This window comes from Apis cerana, linkage group LG14, assembly GCF_029169275.1.
Source record: "Apis cerana isolate GH-2021 linkage group LG14, AcerK_1.0, whole genome shotgun sequence".
Lineage (NCBI taxonomy): Eukaryota > Metazoa > Arthropoda > Insecta > Hymenoptera > Apidae > Apis > Apis cerana.
In genome coordinates, this window is record NC_083865.1 from 5645687 (window position 1) to 5663362 (window position 17676).

At 40.4% G+C, this 17676-nt stretch overlaps 1 protein-coding gene across 2 annotated transcripts in view; it reads right to left on the reverse strand.

The window, feature by feature from the left end:
* LOC108003135 (uncharacterized) overlaps positions 1 to 17676 on the reverse strand; it is a 188929-nt gene that overhangs the window by 93231 nt on the left and 78022 nt on the right. For both annotated transcript variants that reach the window (XM_062084221.1, XM_062084218.1), the window contains exon 3: positions 5949 to 17646. The gene's annotated coding sequence lies outside the window, so the exon portion shown is untranslated. The remainder of the gene's footprint in view (positions 1 to 5948; positions 17647 to 17676) is intronic.

Consider the following 17676-nt stretch of genomic DNA (forward strand, 5'->3'; position numbering starts at 1 on the left):
ATCAGACTGGACGGTATAGATGTTGAAGAAGATAGAGGGACAAAAAGATTACAGCAGTGTATAGGGTAGGAGACAAAGGAGAGTGTCCACGTGGAGAGAATCAGGCTGAAAATCCTGTAATACGTGTATCTACATACAGGGGAGAAGAGTCGGGGTCGGATTCGTTGCGTAGCCCGCGGCCGAATTCCCATGGGTGCCATAACAGGGCGTCTCCACCCTCCTCTTCTGACACTCCGGGACCACGAGAATAACGGGTCCCCTTTCCTGTTATCGCGTACAAGGCACCGGGACCATATGGACAAGTGCATACGCGTTAAAGACAATTTTATACGGTCCACTGTTTCAAGGATGCGCGACGTTCTCGATCTTGTTAAGGGATGTTTCTCGAGAGTCGAAAAGTCGAAAGTTATTCCATCGAATATGGATACCGACTGAGAAATATATTTTTATTTTCCAATGGATTTCTATCCATTCTGAAGAATTGTGAGAATTGTTTGAATAATTAAAAAGAAAAATTTCTAATATTCTTCATCAATCGATTCTTAGCGTGCACTTGTATAAACGTAAAAAAGAGAGAGAAATAGAGGAATATCTTTTAAAATGGCGGAATATCCTGGCAGATCGTTGAGCCGTGTCAGCGTCTCCCCGATATATCGTACACCAGATCGATCATCGAAATTCCCAGCTATTCTCACGCGTGCGAAAAGGGCAGGAAGAGAAGCGGGGGCCCTGCAAGTCCATTGATTCGCGTATCATCGTAATTTCACGGCGCGTTACCTACGCGAAATAACTCGGGGGACCGTGGCCTCGCCGACGTCCTATCCGGCTTCGGCTTTAAACAAGCCACGAAATTGGTTTACTTTTGAGCTGGATGCCACCCCGTGTCGTCTGGCGCGGCCGTGGCGAGTTTTCCTCCGAGCAAGGGAAGAAGGGCGACAAAGGGAGGTCGGAGGAGGATCCCACGGGCTTCCGTCCCGGGAATTAGCCTTTTAAATTGCCTCTCATACGCCCACCATCCCGATCCTTTTCGTCGAGTCGTGCCGGGAGGACGGATGAATCTTATACTCTCTTTTTTTTTCCTTTCCTTTCTTTTTTATTGAGCCACTCTCGATAATTTATTGTCACAATTGCGCGAGAAGATATCGTATCTCGTTTATTGATTCGTTATCGAGGAATGAGATTCATACAACAGGCGTTGTTTCTCGATATTAATTAGGGGTAACAAAGGATTATTCTATAATAATTATAGAATCTTTATATTTATAATCAGAGTGTAATTCGGAGAATATCTAAAATTTAAAGTGTAAAATATATTTGATATTTTTTTATAACACTTGCTACGTGCTCATCTATTCTATCTCATTTTGTCACCTTTCGATCGAAATCGAGTCCCTCGATAAGCAATTCCTCGTCATAAGCAATCGTCATTCCCTCGTCATTCCTCCTTCTTAACACAGGAAATATCGAAAGATAGGCTCTATTCGGTTCACAATAGAGGGTCGAGAGAGCCACTCGACTTTCCCATTTCCTCGGCAAACGTGGCTTCGTCGCGAGCCGCGCCTCCCGACAATGGGCTGTCATCGTGGTGGCCCACGATTGACTGGCACGCTCGACCGGAAGTCAAGACTAATGTGTTTGATCAGGACGACCCAGCCACGAGGCAGAAGCGAGAACTCGATATCCGCTTAGCCACGCTCGCCTCTCATTTCTCACGTCCACGAGCGCAGTTACGAGCAGAAATACTTAACGAAACAACCGGCCGTTGATCGACCCTCTCGATTATTTTATGAAAAGTAAATGTAATTTCATTTTCGAAAAAGATATCGATTCGTTAATTTTAAGTTATCCTGCAGAAATTCTTCTTATCGTATTTTTCTCTTAACATCGTAGTATTCTTTCGTATTCCATTTCAATTACCAATTGAATTAAATTCTCACGAAGCTCAAAATTTTATTTCTTCATCCTCCACGAAATTCTTATCGTCTTTCGTTTGATCCTTCGTTAGAACAATTTTCAGGAATTAATATATTTCGCGGAATAATATCAAGTTTAACGATAATTCAAGCATCGATGGTAAAGGTTGAAAAATATTGGAATCCATCCACCGTCTATCCCCGAAAGCATTGAAACTCGAAACAGAGCAGAGGGAGGCCGGTAATGGCGAAACGAATTTTGCAAGGAAAGCGGAGAGCAATTCGGCCATTTCTCTTTGCGCTGCATAACTTTGCATGCCACCATCTTTATCGCACTCGTGGGAACACCGTGGCCGGCCGTAGATCACCGGCGCAATATTGCGCAAAACGCAGCTACACGCTCTCTCTCTCTCTCTCTCTCTCTCTCTCTCTTTCTCTCTCTCTCTCTATATATATATATATATATTTCTCATCCCTTGGTCGCATTTTATCCAACGAAATTTCCCATACGGCCGTCTCACTCGCTCATGGGAGTAGGTACATTCAATGTGCCGGCCATATCTCAGCTACGAGAGACACTTTAATGAAAAATCATACGGCGAATGCACGTACCGTTGGGTATAGAGCGAATATTTCACCGGGAATGAGATTTTAGACGGGAATAAATAAGGAGTTAGAGCGTCCGGGGCCGATCGTCGCCATTTTTCGCCTCGGTTGGATGGAAATCAAGGATTTTGTCGGGTTCCTTCCCTTTTCGTGGAAAGTTTCGTCGAGGAAGAATCGTGACGGCGATTATGCCGTCGATTATCCGTTCCCTATTCCCTTTATTTAATATTTCCACGATAGTTGTTGTTCACTCCTACGAGATATCTAAAATTCTTCTTTGCCAAGAAGAACAATTAACGCTAAAATATTATCTCCTAAACGATAAATTAATTTCTCCTTACACAATCGTGCGTATAACACCAGTTACACATCTATCACACTGCAAACAGTTCCTCAACGATTATCCCACTCTGTAAATTTCAACGGCAAAATACAAAAAAGAAAAACAAAAAAACGCACACGCTCTTCTTCCAAACACCATTCAATTGGCTCCCGCTCCCGTATCTCGGCCGCGTCTCATTACCATCGTTATTACCGCGCACCGAGGCGTCGTTTTCCAATTTTGCCGCAGGCCCCTCGAACGAGCCCCGAGAACAGAGAGAGGGAGAGAGAGGGAGGGAGGAGAGGAGAAAAAAAAATTAGCTTATCGCGGACAATAATCCCCCGATTCCCGTGGGACTATCCAAACCTACGTCGGCCAGTGGGCGTGCGCTCGCGGATTAGGGAACATATTTCGTAATCCGCGATAGATACGGGCGTGCAACCCCATCCGAGAGGGGAGGGGATGGTGTTCGAGTTATTATTACCAAGATCCTCCGTGTATCTGAATGACGCATCGCTTCACACGGGACTTAAGGTTTAATGGACTGGCGCGGCCCTTCTTCCACCCTCTCCCTCCGCCCCTCGTCTCGCCTTCGGGAAGAGGGGAAGACGGACGACGGGTGGCGCACGTGAAACGCGTGAAATCGTGGTAATTTCGCGACCACGAGCGATGATGGAACCTCGGAGGCTCGGGTTGAAACCCGGTAACGAGATTGCGGATTGTGGACGTGGGACGGAGAGGACGTGGACGGGGGTGGACTTCTTTGACAGGAGGACGTTCTTCTCGCGTGATGCGGGACACCGCATTTGAGAGAATTCTTATGCATACGGGGGATTATCGTTGCCTTTCGGTTTTTTTAATTTGAATTTCGAAGAAAATTTTTCTTCCAGATTAGTAATTAAATTTTGGAAATTTTTATTTAAGAGATAATGGAGTCTGTTGGAGAGTTCGTTGCTAATGATATATGTATTATAATTCCTTTGGAAAGAAGGTAAAATTAGTTAAAATTAAAAACCTCCGTTTTCAGAAAATTCTTCGTTTCTCTCTCTCTCGATTCAAAAAAAAGAATATCCTTAATATCCTTCTCCCCATTTTCTTCGTTCATTCAAGAACATTAGAGGGAAAGGAAAAGAAAAGAGCGAGGTAGAAAATAATCTGGAACCTATTCCCCCCTTGGTCACGATCGAGGGCAATCTAAAAATTCGCGCCACGAAGAAGATAATACAATTACAGGTATCGTGTTAATCAGACCGCGCGTGAACGAGACGATCCTCCGCATCCGGCAGGGAGCGGGGAGAGGGAGGAAGGGGGAGAAACGAAGGAAACGTGGTTGGTATTAATCCATACACGGTGGAAGGCCAAAGGAAACTCGGTTGGCCACGGCGCGCCTTAATTAACGAGATTTTAAAAATGCTATGGCAATTTCAATCTCGGCCTCGGCTAACTTCAGCTACGAGGGTAATTCTATTAGACAGTGGCGTAGCATCGTAAAGGGTTGAGAAGAGGGGGAGAGAGAGAGAGAGAGAGAGAGAGACGAGCAAAAAAGAGAGAGAGGGATGGAAGAAGAGAGATGGTTGGAGGAAGAGAGAGAGAGAGGCGGGAAAGGACAGTGGCAGGGGTGTACTGCCCCCTGGGGCACCCTCACGCTAACTGGCTGCGACTGTGCCACGGACCCCTTTACGATTCTTGACTTAATTTATGTATCATCCGAGAGTTAAGTAATTTCTCCTCACGAATTACCTCCATACCGCTGACTGAACGAATTTCTTCTTATCCTCTCTTCCATCCCTTCTTATTCATTAGGATCTTATTGTTGTGACGGCTCCATCAAGATTTTTGATCTTTTTCTCAAATTGTAAATATTATAATTAAGGTGTGGATTTTTATACAGTTTAAAATGTACGTGTTGAACTATGTTGTACTTGTACAATTTATATTACAGTAATATGATTGAAAAAAATTGGAATTGAAAATTGCTTTCTTGCAAATGAATCTCATAAACCTAATAAAATACGATAATCAATAAAATTAAATATCGCTAATTTTTTTTCTTAAAAAAATTCTTCAACGAGAAATATTTATACTTTAAATTTCACTTATTACTTATTCGAAAGAGTAACGCAAGTGAATATTTGTATCTCATAAATATCCTCATCGTTTCATTTTTAATTTAGAAAAAAAAAGGAAAAAAAAAAAAAAGAAAAAGAGGAAAGGAAACACTTGTCGCGAAATCCGATTAGAGTTTCATTTCGTTATTTTCCCCGTTGGCCTTGGGATCTCGAAGTGGTAAATCGAAGAGGAGGGTAGATTATTTAAAATTTCCTCGAAAGCTGAGAGGAAAGAGCCGGATCCTGGCCACGGCTTCCGCCCGGCTAATTAAAACGCGAGAAAGTTTCGCGGCAGCCCCGAGGAAACGAGTTTAAATCTGTTTCAGACCAGTTTCCAACGAGCGGTGCCTTAGTGGCTCCCTCGTGGACCGTTTCCAACGTGACTACACCCCCAGCACTTTATTACGAGTCTAATCTATCTCGACGCCGGCCAAAAGGGGGTTGGTATTTAACCCCAAAGCTAATTGTCTCCTTTCGAATTTCTTAAGAAGAACGAGAACGAGGGGAGACATCTTTAGTCGATTTATGTAAAAGTCATTCCCATAACACGTGCCATTCGATGTATGAAACTTAAATTAATTATCCAGAGGATGAGACGCACATATAAAACGCTAAAAGATTTTCAAGAAAGAAGTTTGATAAAAACTGTGCGAATAATAACTAATAATTTAAATTTCTTTTAAATTTCTTTCTTCTGATCGTAACAAATTTATCCAGAGAGAGCGTATTAATCACGATATAATGAAACTATTATTCTACATAAAAACGTCGAACAAAAGGATACCCTGAACGTTCACCTGGCGGATTAAGTTATTCAGGCGGGCACGGTGGCGTCGTTAAATGATTTAGGCATCGGCGAGATCGAAATCAAAAATTGGCGATCGAGGATGATCCACGAAACATGTGGCGAACGTGAAACGTGGTTTCGAGGGATGCGCCTGTTACGCTCATAATTGCATCTTACACCAATAAGCAACGAATTACCAGGTAATATATTACCTCAAATTATAGGTGATAACCGGCGGGACATTACGATCGCCACTTCGACCAGATGGGTCGATCGGTCCGTTTTCAGTGGCGATTCGGCATATGGAACCCCCATAAATATTCGCCGAGCTTCCTGCTCGTTCAAGATGGGCCTCTTTCTATTTCTCTTTCTCTCTTTTTATCTCTCTCTCTCTCTCTCTCTCTCTCTTTGTATCTTTGAAATGGTCAAACGTTCGTACGGATTCTATAGACCCTGGATCTTTTCAATTTGTGTACCAGAGTTTCGAATTTATTATTTGTAGAGGGGACAGAAAAATTTTCTAATCCAATCAAGAATCTTCTTAGAATCTCTTTCGATTAATCTTTTTCGTAGATGTTTTATTTTAATATAGTAGAAAAGATAATATCTCGAATTTGTAATTTTTCCTAATTAAAAGAATTTAGGTATATGGAAGTGTGTGAGAATTATTTCGTAATTTTGTTTCAAAGTTTCAAAGAGGATAGAAAAATTCTAGTATGTAACTTTTACGATACATTGATCGGTTACGATATTTTGGTCAGTTTCTCTTCAAATTCTACCTAAGTTTCAAAAAGATGAAGAAGAAATTCTTGTTGAAGAGTGGAAAAATTATAGTTGATTGGAAGAACGTGGCACGTATTGCAAACGTTTCAAGAAAAATGCTGGACTCGTGTCGAAGAATGGAAGAATGGCCACGTCTTTATTGTAGAATGTCTTTCTTCTTCACGTTCTTCTTTAATGATAGTTTGTATCTTTTATTCTTAATGAAAGAATTATCTTTTAAATTTTATTATGTACGTTTCGTATTTTAAAATATTTATTTAACCACCTTTTTTCTTTCACATGCATATATTTACATATATTTGTAATGTTGTGAAAGAATTGCAAAAGAAATGCAAATAAAAACACACATTATTCGTCACTTCAAATCACCATTGTCCACAATTAATTTACCCACATTAATTTTAATATTTTCGATACACTGTTTCCTCTACAAACAATAAATCTTCGTAAATCTCCCAAAAGTATTAATACTTCAAATACTATTTACTCAAAATTGTTTCACCCACAAATTTCTATTTTTCCAATCCACCATCTACACAATACAAACTTCAATTGTGTTAAATTATTCAAAACACTAGCTTCCTAAATTTTCATGAAACGTTCATATCTCAAATACTATTTTTTAAGTACTGCTTCATCTGTTACAATATTTCCAATACATTATCTCATCCACGAACATTAACTCCCCATCCTCTTTAATTACCAGATTAATCAGACGTACCAGTTTCATAAATCTTCCAAAAAATTCAAATTTCAAGTACCCTATTACTCGGCTACTACTTCACCAACCCAAAATATTTCCAATATTCCCACTTCGTCCCATCATCGAACACCAACCAACCTTTCCAAACGAATAAATACGAATATTTCATAAATCGTCCAAGGTTATTCCTCCTCCAAATAAGAAAAAGTCACGCTTAAAAACTTACGGCGAACGCTTAACTCTTAGATTAATCCCAGGATGACGGACAACGACACGTTTCTCCGACGAGATGAAGGTTCCTCCGCGAACGAAGAACGTCGAAGTGCGAAAGGAGGGTGGTGGTGGTGGAGAGGTCGACGATAGGGGTAAATGCCAGGGGGTAGAAAGTGTTGCAGGCGTACAGGTGCCACCAGGGTGCCGTTACTTTGCCGTGCAGAGCGGCGGAAAATTGTTTACTGGATTGTTTAAACGAAATTTACTAAAGCTTACTGATTTTATATCACGGCCAACGCAGCCCCGGGGAGCCACCCCGGATTATACATTAACGAAGTTAGCTGCGGAATAGGGATGGATACAGAGAGAGGGAGGGAGAGAGAGGGAGAGAGAGAGAGAGAGTGGAAGGAGTTGGAGATCTCGGCTAGTTGGAAATTAGCTTTCCACTATAATCGTCCCTGTTATAAAGTCGCAGTTAACCGTGTACCGTAAAAGAGTAAACGCGAGAAACGAAAACCAGGGGAGGCAGAAATTGGCCCGTGAAAACTGCGAAACTGCGAAAGAATGTACCGAAGTGAAATGAAGTATTTTTAACGAGGGGCTGGTATGGAGTTCTGGCGAAATTCCGCCTGTTGGTGGCTGTATTCGCTTTATCGCTGTTTATTATCGACCCAAAGCGTGATTTTAAAGGGTTGTTATTGAGATTTTCTAGAATCAGATTTCTTAGGATTAAGGAAAATAAATTGATAGAGGCAGTTCATAATTTTTCCTTTTTTTTAATACAAAAGCGACGAAATGATAGCACGATAGTGTATGATTTCTTGAAGTTAATGTAATGTGAATCCATGTAAAAATATACTTTCTCTAATAATATAGAAAATTATTAACATTAATCACCATTTATATATATAATATATAAATTTGATCCGTTTATGTAAGATTGATTCAAATGGTTCACTTACTCAATATTAAAAATTCTGTAAAACTATTTCTTCTTTATCTAGATTTAAGTATATTCCTCTTCGTAAATTTTTCGTAGATTTTATCGCAACAATATCTTGAAAAATGCAAAAAATATTAATCGACAAGAATTGATAAGTTCTTCCACTAAAACAATCCACCGCAACGTTTAAAATAAATCTTCCCTTTCTTTCTTCAATCCAACCAAAGCACGCCTTCAATTCCTCCCCGAATTTCACTACGCTAAATCCAGTCCCATTTCGACAAAATTCATTTTTCAAGAAATATACACCAACCACTTTCCAACCAGTCTTAAAAAGCCACGAATTATTATTCATCCGATACACGCACATATATACGTATATTTCACGGACAGCACAGGTGACCACCTGGATAGTGATAAAAGTATCTATAATTCAAAAAAAAACATACATACACACACACACGGAAGACACACAGAAGACACACAGAGAAAGAGGCACAAATCATCGGCGGGGGCGGGTTGGGGGAGGCGGTGGCGGAGGGAGAAAGGGATCGGTCTCCCGAGGGATATCGAACGCGGTCATAAATCGCAAATCAAAACGTGTCAAACGGGCCGGCCGCGAAATTAAAAGTGACGGGCGAACGGCGTGTATTGTGCACGGTTGCATATCGGCGCCGTGAAAACCGGCCCGCCATAATTGTGAGTTACGGTGATCACGCACCGGCATTTATTTATTCGCCGCGGCCCGCTCGTTATTTATGACGAAAATGCATCAGCGGCCCGTATCTGCTCCCCCTCCCCCGTGTTCTCGGCCATCGAGTATCGATGACGCGCCGATATTTTATCGGAATTTTCGAAAACCTCGAACGTCGCGCTGTTCGAGGCTAGCTGTCCCCCTCCCCTCCTCCCTCCCTCCTTTTTCGGGACCTTTTTTGTGGATCTTGAGGAGGGAGGGTCGAATTCGAAAGGTTTTTTCCTCCTATGATTGCTGAAATTGACGAAAAGATGAATTTTAGATTAGATTCTCTTGGAGAGGTTTTTGATTATAAGGAATAATTAGGATTTTGAAAATCGAAAATGGAAGTTTGAAGAGGTTTCAGATGAGAGAAACCTCGAAACGATATAGATTTGTTGAAAATGTAGGAATAATTAATGCTTTGAAAATTAATATTCGTGGGAAATTACGATGTAGTAAAATTTTTACCAATGATTCCCTCGGATCTTTGAATCCCGATGAATGATTGTTAACGTTATGGCGACCAGTCGGGCGACACTAGCGCCACAATCATCAACTATTTGTAAGTATATTCTATATACTTACAAATTTATTCATTTCTTATCACGGATCGCGATAAAACACACTTTGTTAATTCTTAATGTAAAAACTATACTTGAAACGAACCATTAATGATTAATCTAATGAAATTTTTCTTCCCCAACTCTTTTAAAACAAAACTGTGTTTAATTATCGAGAAGAACGAGCGTGAGAAAACTTTTCAGCATTAAAACTATCGTTTCGCGTGGGCAGATGAATCTTTCATCGAAAAGTTCACCGTACAAGTTCCAATTGCCCGTCGCGTCTCCAAAGTTCGTCGACTTTCGAACGTCTTAGAGGGGTCGAGGTTGTCGAAAGGGAGCTCGAAAAATCCTTTAACGAGGAAACTTCGTTTGGAAACGAGCCACTTGAACGTTTTCCCTAGGTTAGGTTTAAATATTCGAAAAGCACGTTTTCTCTTCCTTTCTTCCGTCCTACCTTCCTTCCTTCCTCTTTCTCTCTTTCTCTCTCCCTCTCTCTCTCTCTTCCCCCGTCCCTGTTCCACTTTGGTCGGCCATGACAGTTCTAATTTAACGCTAGCTAACGATGGAAAAGGGGGAAGGTGTTACCCCCTTCTCTCGGATACAGTGGCTACAAAAAGTATTCGCAGATACTCTTATCTTCCAATGAAAAATAAATTTTTGTTAAATTTTACAATTTATTTCCGTCAAATTGTATCAAATTCTTCTGCAAAGATACGAAGAATCTAATTAATCTTCGAGGGATTGAGAACCCGCCAATTTATCGATTCCTCTTATAAAAATTGTTCCTCTAAAATTCTACTATTTCGTTTTATCCAGTATATAAAATTAAATCGCTTCTGAAATAGACAAAGGATAAGAGTCAAAAGGAAAAAGTCAAAAGGCATTTATTCATTAACTCTCTCTCAAATTTTAATTCAATAAATTTACCATTCAGATGCATCAATATCAATCTGTTACCTGCGTAATCCTATTTTAAAAATCCTTTATCTATCCCACAACTATTATACAATCGAATGAAATTGTATTATAACCAAAATCGAAAACGTCATTCAATCCGTCATTCTCGTCAAGATCTACACCCACGTCTCTTTCCTAGCCGTAAACGCCGAGACAATACTTGTGGCCAAATACTTTTTGTACCCACTGTATATCCACGGATCGTGCGGGTTGGGGCGGTTTGTTCGAGGGTGGGGAGGGAGGAGGAGGGAGAGGCGCGCATTCGTGCCAACAATGTACTGTTTCGGGACAACGAATAAACAAAAAACAGCGATTCTCCATCAAGTTGATTGGCACCGCGTCCGAGGATTTACGATGCGGATTTTTGGCCGGCACGGTCCAACGAATGCTTTTTCAATGGTTCCAAAACACGCGTGTTAGACGTCCACGTTGAAATAATTTAAATTACCCGGCGAAAATTGTAATTAGCCCGGGGGCACGGGCGTGTAATCGGGCGTGCAGAAAATTGCGAGAAAGAGGCCGTCGTTAATTATGCGGGCCGTGACATAATGGCACCGAAAACGGCCACGATCCAACCTCCCTCCGTTTTTTGCAATTATTTTTAAAAGCGGCAAAATTTCGCGTCGCGCACCACCCTGATGAATTGTTTGTTTAAACAAAAAAAAAAAAAAAAAGGATAAGCACAGCCGCGAAATTATAAGGGAGACTTAATTTCGGACAGTGATGTAATTGGACGCCATTATTTTTCTGTTAAAAAAAGGAGAGCGGTTTTTAAAGCGTAACTGCGATGTTTAACGAAATCCAATTTCGTTGTTATTTAATTTTTGCGTACGTTGTGTGGCCACGTATTTTTGTTATTTGCCGAACAACGAAAATTGAAATTTTGACGATTGTTAAGAAGATTAAGATAAGAAGAACAAGATTCTCGAACGAATATCTACAATTAAACGTACAAACAGGTACAATAAAATATACGTACAATCCAAATATAATCTTTCCATAACATCGTGGAATAAGAAATGATGAATATTTTGCAATCCATTTATACAAGAAAAGATACTAGTTGCTCATTCGACCGGCAAATTTCTAGTTAAAGAAACCAAAATTTCTTCAATTCGATTATATTTGAGTATAATTTAAGACGCGAAATAATTCGACAGAGGGGGGAGAGGGAGGGAAGAAAGGGAGGAGGTGAGGGAGGGGCGAGGGAAGGAGGTGGGAAAAGAAAAGAAGAAGAAGAAGACGAAGAAGAAAAAAAAAGATAAAATAAAAAAATTCTTAAATATAATTTAAATATCAATTTTCTCGGATATCTCATCATCGTTAGAGGCTTCGTCCACTTCGTTACATTGGCGGTAATTGAACGTCGAGATCGTTTAGCGTGAAGAATTATTCTTCGCGCGCGTTAACAGCTTCAGGAGCCAATAACGCGGCATCGTTAAATAACCGATCGATCGTGGCAATCGTCGGCGTGTACAAACGTGACACGCGTGCACACGCATTAACCACTCTTCAGAGACGCATTACGCAAGATTCGAAATTCCATTCCGCGCTCACCCGACCGAAACGCTCGCATACGGCAATAATGAAAATTTTCAAATTTCACGCTCGATTATCCGCGAGCCCGCATACACGCCATCGCCATTTGGCGCTTTAACAATCGTCGATCCCTTATAACGCGAAGCCACCGTTTTATGTCACGATCGATGCTCGCCTCGATAATGCGCGTTAATGAAAAGACCGGAGGTTACGATGAAAGATTACAGAATTTGTCAATTGGCCGATTGGAAAATTTATTTCAAAAGTATATTTCCCGTATATTGAAATTTTTTCCTTTTCTAATTTGATCCTCGAAAGAGATACATATATATATATCGAATCGTCCCGCGTAATATTCTAACAATTTTAATAATGTATATGTCTAGTAATTTTCAAGGCAGAGATATTCATTCATAATATTTGCACAGTGTTCAACAGTCCTCGTTACGTTACGCGTTTGCGTTGCACGCAGCAACGATAAATAAATATAATGTTTAACCATATAAAAGATCAAGATCAAAAAATATATTTCCAAACGAATCATTCACGTTCAATCTCTCCTCCAAACCGTCCTCTATTCTATTAAAAAAAAAAAAAAAAAGAAGAAGCGCAGCAAAGCCAAAACAACGACATTTGTCGATCGTCCACCATTTGGCGTGTTTCTAATCGGTCAACCACGAACGATTCACCCTTCATCGCCTCGTCTATCATAAACGATCGCTCGAAACGACATTAAACACGTCCCGGACGTGTTACCCCGTTCTCTCTCTCTCTCTCTCTCTTTCTCTCTCTCTGTCCGTATCCCAGCTTATCTCTCCAAGTGCATCGTTGCATCCGCACATTGGACAGATGGTGGACCGTCTCGGCAAAGGGCCTATGACAGGTTGGTCCTGCGCACCGGCAGCATTTCGTGGTTCATTTGCGGTACCCAGGGGTGCCATCTATTATCGAGGGTTCGGCCTGCCACCGAAAGTCGCCCTCCCTCCTCTCTCTCTCCCCTCTTCCCCCTCCCCGTCGCCCTACACGAAAATCTATATTGCTTGGGGAAAGGTGGTGGTTGTTTACATGGTGGAAAGGCGACTCGATTTAATTCGGTGATGATTTTTTAACGAGCTCTCCAGCCGTGCTCTGACGGCCCCGTAGATTGGGTTTCCGCCGCTGCTCGCGTGTTTCGGTTTTTCCATTTGGCCGTTGGGAAACGGCGGATCGTTCATTGAAGAGCGGAATTGCTTTTTGCAATGGAAAAAAAAAAAGGGAAAAAGAAAAAAACGTATCGCGCTACACGCGAAACAATCACCGATGAATATGAATGATTTTTTTTTGCGTTTTGATGGAGGGAGAGGGGGGATTGGGAGGAAATTTAGACGATTGGAATTGGAAGGCGAGAGAAGAAAGATTTGAGGAGGACGTTTAGGTTCGATTGAAAAGAATTTGGTCGTTTGGCGATGATTCAAGGTGCTTGAATCGGGTTGTTCGATAATTGTCGAACCGATTTAACTTGATTCGCTTAACTTCTCTGACACACGAAGTGAACGATTAATATTCAATTATTCCTCCCGTTTCATGAAGGAAAAAAAGAAAAGGTAAGCGTGAAGAGATGGGTGGGTTTTTGAAGAGCGATAAAGATCTAGAACCCGAAACCAGGTAAGAACACGTTGAACGAAGATCAAAATCACCGATCCTTGATAATCAACAACGATAATCAAATGCCAATTAATAACAAACCTATCTATACCTGACTGATCATCATAAATTACAAACACTATTGCGTTTCAAGTTTCAAGTCTAAGCACACGAAGAATTCACTCTGCTATTTACAAAATTACCGCGGCATTTCTCCATCTTTTACACGATTACTCATTCGTAGAAGAAACAACCCCCGATCATTTATTCGCGATCTCGAAAACTTTTCTCTCCCCAATTTCTCTTCATTTTTTCGGTCATAAAACGTTCGAAAGAAAAACAAAAAAAAAATAAATAAGAATTAAAGAGCAAGGATTTGAAGCCCCGATAAGTCGAGGATTAATTAAAAACTAGTAAATTAGAACTAACCATTCAAGAGATTCGTTGGATGATCGTTGGACGTCCCGACCAAACGCAATAATTCCGCGGACGAGATTCTACCCTTCTCTCTTCGATTATTCTCATCCTCTCCTACCTTCGTCTCTACCCTCCTCTCTCTCTCTCTCTCTCTCTCGTTTCGTTTTTTATCCACGTTCCTTTCGAGCTCGCCGCCGCCTACGGCCGTTTCATTAATCTCGCGTCTCTCAATTTATTTTGTACGTCTTGTTAGGTGCCCCGGCCCGTTTCTCGGGTGGTTATGTCTCACTCAAAGGGAGAGAGAGAGGAGGAGGAGGGCGATCCCGTGTTGGGGTGATAATGAAAAGCGGACGACCGGACGGGAGAGGAAGTCCACGCGTGGTGGGAGGAGGAGTCGAAGGAGGAGAGGAAAAGAAGAAAAGAAAAAGGAAAAAAGAAAAGAAAGGAATATGGAAGGCGAGAAGAAGAGGGAAGAGAAATCGGTGCGGAAAGTATTGCACTAGGCTGGTTCGCCTTCCCGTTTGCCGATCGTGAGTCATGGATTCGCGCCAGAACAGACGATCTGGATTAGATGTCAGCCTGTGCTGAGAGAAATTGAGAATGATTATTGCGAAGGATGAGATGTACGGTTCTTTTTTTTTTTTTTTTTTCATAGTATTAACAGGGAAGAAATAGTTTGGCGTGGTGATATTTTGATAAGATTTTTCTATTTGTATCGCGATAAAAGATCTGTCCCATTCATGTAAACTCATAAATGAAACTTTGAATTTTCATATGATAAAAACAAAAGGAACGTGAAAAGAAACGTAACGATTCAGGAAGTCATATATGAATTGAGGCAACAAAGAATCAAAGTGTCCATGATGGTTAAGACAGTGTAGAAATTATGAATGGACCCGCATTTTTTTTCTGGAAATGCGTACTATCAGGGATCTATCAGTTGTCTGGAGTTTGGGATAGGTCAGTGAGCAATGCAACAAGGATCCAATGATCGTTCGCTCGTTGACAGTAAAAAAATAATATCTTCCAAGTTACAAAGTTTTCCTAATTTTAATCAAGATTGTATTTCGTTTATATAGCGATATCTCGGAAACCGGAAATCATATTGGAACGAGTGGAAAAGGATTTTAAAAAGAAAGATTCAACGCTTCTAACCATCTTCGAAATTATAGCGGTTTTAAAACCGTTTCTTTATCGAATTAAACGATTATCTATCTGGTATCTTCGTATAAAGAAGTGAAAAATCGTGTTAGACGATTTTGATTAAAACGCCACGCGGAATATCTTAACTTTGTGGCCCAACTATGAGATTACTTCGAATCACGACAAATCGCCCCTAACAAAGCTTCTGTCGCCATGCTCGACCGGTTCGAACGAGGGAATCGTATAATTAACGTGTCCGATCATCGTGATCATCTCTTAACACGATGTGGCGGCCGATCAAAAACGTTCTCCTTATCGTTTCCATCGATCTTTCCTCCATGTTCGTCCCACAGGACCGAAAAAGGGGACCCGCCCGGTGTGCACTGCTGACGTGTCCCTGTTTGACGAGCCACCACGGGGACGTTTCCTGGCCCATGGATGCGAGCATCCTTGTTCCACGAGCCGATTTTCCTTCAAATTTACGCACGATCCACAAGTAAATATCCCCGTGGTCACGATTTCCAGCAATTTGGGGATTGTCGGATTCAGAACTTTTTTTTTTTTTATGAAGTAACATTCGAATTCCGTGCTTCACATTTTTATTTATTTATTTACTTTTTCTTGAAAGACAAATAATTAATATTTATTCAGATTTTGAAGGTGTAACTTCTGTATGTGCATAAAGATATTTTAAAATCGTTAAAACTTTTTTGGTAAATCGTTATTGCTGGCTTACGAGCAATATGTTTCCATTGCGACAAGCGTATGAATTCTCGGTACTGAGAAACTTGGAGAAACATTCGAAATTATCCGGGAACTTTTTCAGAGAAAAACAAAATGGAACGCAAAAACTTTCCCCTTGTTACTTCAACGAGAGAGTATCTTTGAATCATGGTGATTTATGTTTGTATGTTTGTATCGTATAATGTCCAGTACGAACGAGAGCAGGCAAACTTTCGGCAATTATCAGGTATAACTGTGACGATTCTTTGCGCATCGTAATGGAAGAAAAATATCCAGAAATGATACCCAATTTAACATCGTGGCCGTGGAACGTGAGCGTATTATCGAAAATGACTGTGGAAACAATCTTTATCGTGGAAACATCGTATCCCCGATTCCACTCGTTCTAATAATCGCGTATCATGAATTTTAAAGAAAATTTTAATAACATCTCCACGTTTCGTTCACAATCAAACTAGAGACTACGCATTAACAGACTTAATTTTTATAATTACATGCAAAAAAAAAAAAAAACACGAATGAAAAGATGAATTCTATTCCTCGAATTGTTGATTCCGCGAAAAAATTCTTTATGCAGATATATTCAGAGATAGATGTACAAGATACGAAGCTAAGAGGCCGAAACGATTAGTTTTCCTATATTTAAAATTTCATTTTTCCCTCAGATGTATATATATGTATATACGGTTATCTGTATATCTAACGACGAATCAGGAAAGATCGATCTACGAGGGAGATCGTTTATAATAGAAACCGAGCGAAGGAAATCGACTTGTGGAGGCTGTTAATTAGGGGGACAATCCCCTCATCAATCATGTTACGCAAATTCTGCTCCAACGTTGTGTTTTCGCCATTTTTACGTAAGCTATCTACGACGCGCGTGTAATTAACGATTCATTTTTCTTACACGGTGTCCGAAGAAGCGAGCAATCCTTGCGACACGCGTGACTCTATTCCCCAAACGCCAAGCGAGGATGACTCGCATTCATCGATGACACTTTTCGAGATCGATCGCTTTTAACAGAGCTATACGTATTTCGATCGACCGTCTCTTCAGAAGAAAAGAATAACTTTCGACAAAATTTGATGGGATAGAATGGAATTATTATATAATTTGTCTAACGATTAAAACTTATAATATAATATTACCACGTATGATTGTATCCGTTTCCATGAATGATTAATTTTAAAATAATTTATCAACTGAAAATTGAAATAGAAAACATTTAAACATCTCCTAATCTTCTCCAAACTGTTTCTCCCTGATAAAATCATGCACTATTATTCCGAATAAATTAGAAAATAAAGATTAATAATTTATACATACCATTGTAAATGTCAAACTCTGAAACGATGATGATCCTATACCAACCTGCGAAACTATCCCTCGGAAGATGATCAAATATTATCATGAAAAATCACCGGGATGAAATTAAATTAAATTTCGATATATCCGATTAAAAAGTTACGGAAGAAATTTTCAGGAGAGAGAGAAAGAGAGAAGGAGAGAGAAGAAAGAAAGAGATATTTGTCTTCTTATCCGTTCCTGGAAAATAATGGAGGGCGATTAAAAAAT